General features: G+C 30.8%; 2 long non-coding RNA genes across 3 annotated transcripts; one reads left to right on the plus strand and one right to left on the minus strand.

Moving 5' to 3' along the window:
• Window positions 1-621: 621 nt before the first annotated feature.
• LOC142645728 (uncharacterized) lies at window positions 622-1,511 on the plus strand. The gene is made up of 2 exons (XR_012846793.1): window positions 622-1,017; window positions 1,082-1,511. It is a non-coding gene; the product is annotated as an uncharacterized LOC142645728 (long non-coding RNA).
• A 1,729-nt stretch (window positions 1,512-3,240) lies between these two features.
• On the minus strand, window positions 3,241-4,867 carry LOC142645732 (uncharacterized). 2 transcript variants are annotated; one of them, XR_012846799.1, is made up of 3 exons: window positions 4,843-4,867; window positions 3,529-4,458; window positions 3,241-3,453 (listed from the first exon to the last, which is right to left on the minus strand). It is a non-coding gene; the product is annotated as an uncharacterized LOC142645732 (long non-coding RNA). The 2 variants fall into 2 exon arrangements; XR_012846798.1 differs by having other exon boundaries at window positions 3,529-4,861.
• Between the last annotated feature and the right edge of the window lie 1,133 nt (window positions 4,868-6,000).

Consider the following 6,000-nt stretch of genomic DNA (forward strand, 5'->3'; position numbering starts at 1 on the left):
GATGATCTTTGATGTGTTGATCATGATGTACATGGAAATACAATTGGAACAACAACAAAAATAAAATGCGAATGATTTTTCCTGATCAAATGAAATTTTTGTTGTTTTGTTTGGCCATGGTGACAAACAAAACAAAACATATGTGAGTAAACATGGAAGGCTAATAATAAAGGAAAATAAAGTGTTAATAGAAGAAAAAGAATTTTTTCTGGTTTTTTCTAAATCCGAAATTTCATTTTTTTTTTGCCCATTTCATCATCATCATACATTGAATTTTTCAACACTGAAAAAAAACCATTGCCCAAAATAGTCAAAAATCGAAGTGGTCGTTCATTTTAACCCATTGAGTTTTTGTTTTTCTCTATCCCAAAGGAATCATTATCAACGACATTATATTAACCAAATTAACCCTGAGTAAGTGATTATGGTTATTGAAAATCTGATCCAGAATCCAGAAGCCCGAATCTACAGCAGCAACAACAACAACAACATGATGTACAAAATTATTCATTCATTAATGATGATGAAAATTTTGGAGAAAAAAAAACTTGGGATCATATTCAATCATGTTCAAACAAAAAAAAAAATAATGAATATTAATATGTGAATTATTGATCCACCTATTGATCTGAAGATTCTTTATTTTACTAAAATTTTTGCTATCAAACATGGTCTTTCTTCAGAACATATTTATCAGTTGCCGGTTGATTATTCTGTTACTGTTCATCCTGCTAAATTTAATATCTTATTTGATTTTTGTGGATCCGACGTCTTTGATAATGATCGTAATAGTTCTGGTTATACCATATATACAGATGGATCGAAAATTAATGATGAAGTTGGTTCCGCGGTCGTTATTTTTGCTAATGATGAAAAACGTTCTCCTCTTTTGGTATTGACCTATCGTTTAAATAGTAATTGTTCAGTGTATCAAGCTGAACTTTTCGGAATTTGCAATGCTATATCCTGGGTCATCGAGAATGGCGTCTCGGATGCAGTTATTCTTTCCGATTCCAAGTCTGCTATCCAATCTATCTGTAACTTTCATTCTACTAATTTTTTGGTACAACTTATTTTTAAGATGGTTGCTGATTATACCGGTCGCATTTGCATAAAGTGGATAAAGGCTCATAATGGTTGCTTCGGTAATGATTTAGCTGATTTTTACGCCAAGCAAGCTACTCTTTTGATGGATGTTTCTTTCGATCTTCTTCCTCTGTCTTTCGCGCATCGTAATTTAAAATCCTTAATGATTAACAATTGGCAACAGAATTGGACTACAACAACTAATGGCTCGTGTACTAAGAAATTTTTTCCTACTATTCAACATCGATTGGATTCTTGTTTGATACCAGGTTTTATCATTACTCAATTTTTAACGAATCATGGAAAATTTAATCAATATCTTTCGCGTTTCCGTATTTCAAATTCTTCCGTTTGCAATTTTTGTTCTTGTCAAGTTCAATCATCACTGCACCTAATTAACAATTGTAATCGTTTTGCATATGAGAGATTTAATTTTTATAATTTGATAAATTCCGATGATTGTACATATTTTTGTAACTCTAATAATTTTGATCATTTTTTGAAATTTGTTTTTTTCATTTATAATAATCTTTGAATTTTGTTATTTTTATTTTTATTTTTTTCCCCCCCTATAATTTTATGGAATAGGGGTTTTTGTTTATTAAATTCAAATTCAAATATGTGAATTGAATAGGAGAAGAAGAAAAAAAAATTGGATTTTTTTTGGGAACATTCAGTAAAATTGTGAAATTGAGATGTTTGTGTCACCATGACGATATTACCATACGATTTTCGATTTTTTTTTTGTTTTGTTTTTTTTTTTGGAAGGGAACAAAAAAGAATATTCTGCAAAAAAGAAGAAGAATAATAAACCAATGAGAATTGGTAATGAGCAGATTGGTGAAAGAAATGGAAATGAAAAAAAATGATGGAAATTGATTTCAGAAAAATGATAACATTTTTGGGAAAAATCGCGGGGGGGAGGGAAGCCACTATTTCCACATCCTAAAGACATCTGCTATTTCTACTCTCTCTCTCTCTCTCTCTCTTACTTTACTTTATTATCATTAGATGTAATTGAAAGAAATGAATATATGGAAAGAAAGAAGAAAAGAAAAAAAAATCAAATCAAATTATCTAACAATATTTTTTTTGGAAAAATGTTTGAAATTTTTTTTCTTTTTTCATCATTCCAAAATGATGATGATGATGATGATGATGGAGAAAAAAAACTGATTGAACACGAAACATGGTGGATGGATGGGGGAAAAAGTGGGGAGAGAAAACATTCAACCAACCCATCCATCCATTTAACCATCCGCACACATGCACAAATATTTTCCAGTTTATAAAAGTTTCTATTCAATTTTCTCTCTCTCTACATTACATTGTGTTTGTGTTATTTTGGGTGGAAATAGTGGCGTTTATCAACAAGATCATCATCATGATTGAATTTTTTTTTTTTTAAATTCTTCTTTGGAATCAAATCAAATCAAATCAAATTCAGAGAAGAAGAAGAAGGAAAAAAATTGCCTTGAATTTCGAAATAAAGACATCAACAACATTGGAATTGGAAAGAAAAAGTAAGTGTGTGGATGAAACTGGGGGAGAAAAACAAAACAAAACAAAACAAAACAAAATGAATGCCAATTTGTCGAAAAGAAAGTGAGGAAAAATAAAAATGAAAAGAATTTTGGAATTCCATTTCAAACAAAACAAACAAAACGAAACGAAACGAAAAATGGCCAACGATTCGGGATTCATATTGATTATGGATGCAAAGACAGCAAACAAACAACCAAGATAAGGATAGGGATAAAAAAAACAATGTGGCAGCCAGCCAAAAAACTGATGAAAAAAAAATTTACATAATATTACTTACTGAGCATGAGCATGACAGTAACAACAATGAATGATTGAATCAAGAAAGACACAGAAAAAAAGTAGACGGGTTAGTACTAACCCATTTGGGTTGGGAATCAAAAATAACCTTTAATAACCCAAATGGGTTAGTACTAACCAGAGGATTCCATAACCTATTCGGGTTAGTACTAACCCTGTATGATTCCTGGCAATTTTCGTTGCAACGATTGTTTAATCGATCTATCGAATCTACAATCGATAGTCTCGCCCAATTTTTCCTCCTTTTCATCCTCCTCCAATTAATTATTTCCTCTTTTTCACCCTCCTCCAATTAATTAAATCCCATATTAATTAAAATTAAATTGATTTTATTAAAATAATCAATTGAATTAAAAATAAAATTAGTTTATATTTTATCTTCCAATTGTACTCGTCTTTTCGTGCTATTCATCGCTATTCACAAGTGAATGTCCGAATTCCAATGATAATCCTAAGACAGTTCATCAATGTCCAATATGCGATTGAGACCAATGTTTATGATCCATATCTCGCTCCAGCGAATGACTTTTCGACATGTTAGTGAATACATGATGGAAAAAATATAAGTCGTCAGTTTGTTCATTTCATTCAATTACATACCATTCATTATCAATCAATGTCAAGTGTGCATTTCAAATGCGAATATTTGACTGATTTAATCATATTTGTCGATCGTTTTGTTGGTTACAAAATTTCAGTCGGCATCAAATTCAATAGGAAATAGCTCAGACCATGTTCCCTAACCCTGATCCTAATCTAACCTAGCCTATTGTTGAACATTGCCAAACTATTCTTGAATCAGATGCCGATGAACAATGAAACCAACAAATCAATCTAGAACATGATAATCAGTCGAATCAGTTGTTTTGACTATCAATTGTAGTCACCGTGTCAACAATTAAAATACATCGATCCAGCCAATAATTTTATTTGAGGCCATGTATTTTCAATCGAAGTCAATGTTTAAAATAGGAAAAATTATAACATCGACTAAAAAAACAACTCACATTAAGAAAAGTTCGAAATTGAATGATGTGAATTCGAATATTCAAAACTTGTTCAAAGAAAGAAAAGGCGCCAAATCAATTAAAAAACAATGAGAACGGAAAATTTACCATAAAATGAAGAAGAATTCTGCAAGTGCTTATAAAAGTCACATTTATCTTATAGAGATTTTCCAATGTATCAATCAATATTTGTTCTTGCATCACACAGCCAATTCAATTCAAGCAAAATAAAAATAAAAACTTGAAAATTTTAAATAAGCAAATTGATCATATTGTTTCAAAAAACTGAGAATTATTTCAGCGAAAATTTTTCAATTCTAACAGATTTCCGACAAAAATACAAAATATCTCAGGAAAATATTCATCGACATGTCTCATCAGAAAAGCGATTTTATTGGTTTCATCAATTACCTCACTTTTTTCTAAGCTTTTTTAGGACTTAGCGATGTTTTCTATGATGTTAGCACACTCCCATTTCTCATCAAATAGTGATTGGATCATCTGAACTAATCTATTATCATTGCTTGATAATGAAAATGAAAATTAACAATTAAAATATTGTTTTAATGACTAAATTAATCATTGCAATTTATTCTAACCTATTCGGGATAGTACTAACCATTATTCTAACCTATTCGGGTTAGTAATAGCCCAAGATACTAACCTTTTCGGGTTCGTACTAACCTTTTTGCTAACCTAAATTGAAGAGTACTAACCCGAAAAGGTTAGTATCTTGAGATGGTAATAACCCTAATAGGTTAGTATTTTGGGCTATTACTAACCCGAATAGGTTAGAATAATGGTTAGTACTAACCATTATGGGATATCTTTAACCTGAATGGGTTAGTACTAATCATTTTGGGTTAGTAATAACCCAAAATACTAACCTATTCGGGTTAGTACTAACCTTACTTTTTTTTCTGTGGAAGAAGAAAAAGATGAAAAAATCATTAATCTCAATGGCGAACCAAGAAAAATAGGGAATTTTTTTTTGTTTGAAATAAATTGAAAACTTATCATCACTGATATCATCCATTATCATCCGCATTATCATCATCATTATTATTATTATTTATCGATCAAAAATCATTCATCATTCATACATCTTATCCGATAAGTGTTTTGGTCTCTGTTTGTGTGTGTGTGTGTGTGTGTTTTGGTCTCTCTGTGTTTGGCTGGTTGTTGAAAGAAAACAATGATAAATGATGTTGGTAAATCAGATTGTGAAAAAGGAAAATTGTAAAAAATAAAATGATCAATTTACTAATAGAAAAATTTTCATTTTTAATGCAAAGAAGAAGAAGAGAGAGAGAGAGAAGAAAAAGGCATTTAAAGATGTAAATGTGGAATTGATAATGATAATGATGATAATCATATGGAAACATGATTTTTTTCGTTGTTGTTGTTGTTGTTGAAATTCTTAATTCTCTTTATCTTTTATATATATTCAGAATAAGGGAGAAAAGAAATGACATTAAATTTGACAAATCGATAATCGAAAAGATTAAGCATTTTGTTTGGTTTGTTTGCGTGTAAAGATTATGAATTAAAAAAAATGTTTTTTTTCAACATTCTGCTGTTCTGCCCTATATTTCAATCTATATTCTGATCTTTGTTTGGTTTTGGTTTTGGTGTGGAAACAAGAATCCAAAAGAAAAATCTCCAAAATCCAACCATACACGATTTTAAACTTGAAACTTTTCAATTTTTTCCATTTCATTTAGGCGGTGGTCCCACTTGAACAAACTAAAAAAACTAGTTTGCCGGATCATGCTTGCATGATATGTTAGGCAACGGTCCCACTTGTATAAACTAAAAAAACTAGTTTGCCGGATCATGCTTGCTTGATATGTTAAACTCGAAAGTTTGTCAAATCGCAAACTTTTCCCGTTTTCTACTTCCACAGTGCATTTTTCGGTTTAGTCTGTTTGTTAGTTTATACAAGTGGGACCGCCGCCTTAAACTCGCCAGTTTGTCAAATCGCAAACTTTTCCCGTTTTCTACTTCCACAGTGCATTTTTCGGTTTAGTCTGTTTGTTAGTTTTTACAAGTGGGACCACGGCCT

Source organism: Dermatophagoides pteronyssinus, unplaced genomic scaffold, assembly GCF_027571235.1.
Source record: "Dermatophagoides pteronyssinus isolate colony J.1.1.1.1 unplaced genomic scaffold, Derpt_VIB-CSIC_2022.12 sq0020, whole genome shotgun sequence".
Classification (NCBI taxonomy): domain Eukaryota; kingdom Metazoa; phylum Arthropoda; class Arachnida; order Sarcoptiformes; family Pyroglyphidae; genus Dermatophagoides; species Dermatophagoides pteronyssinus.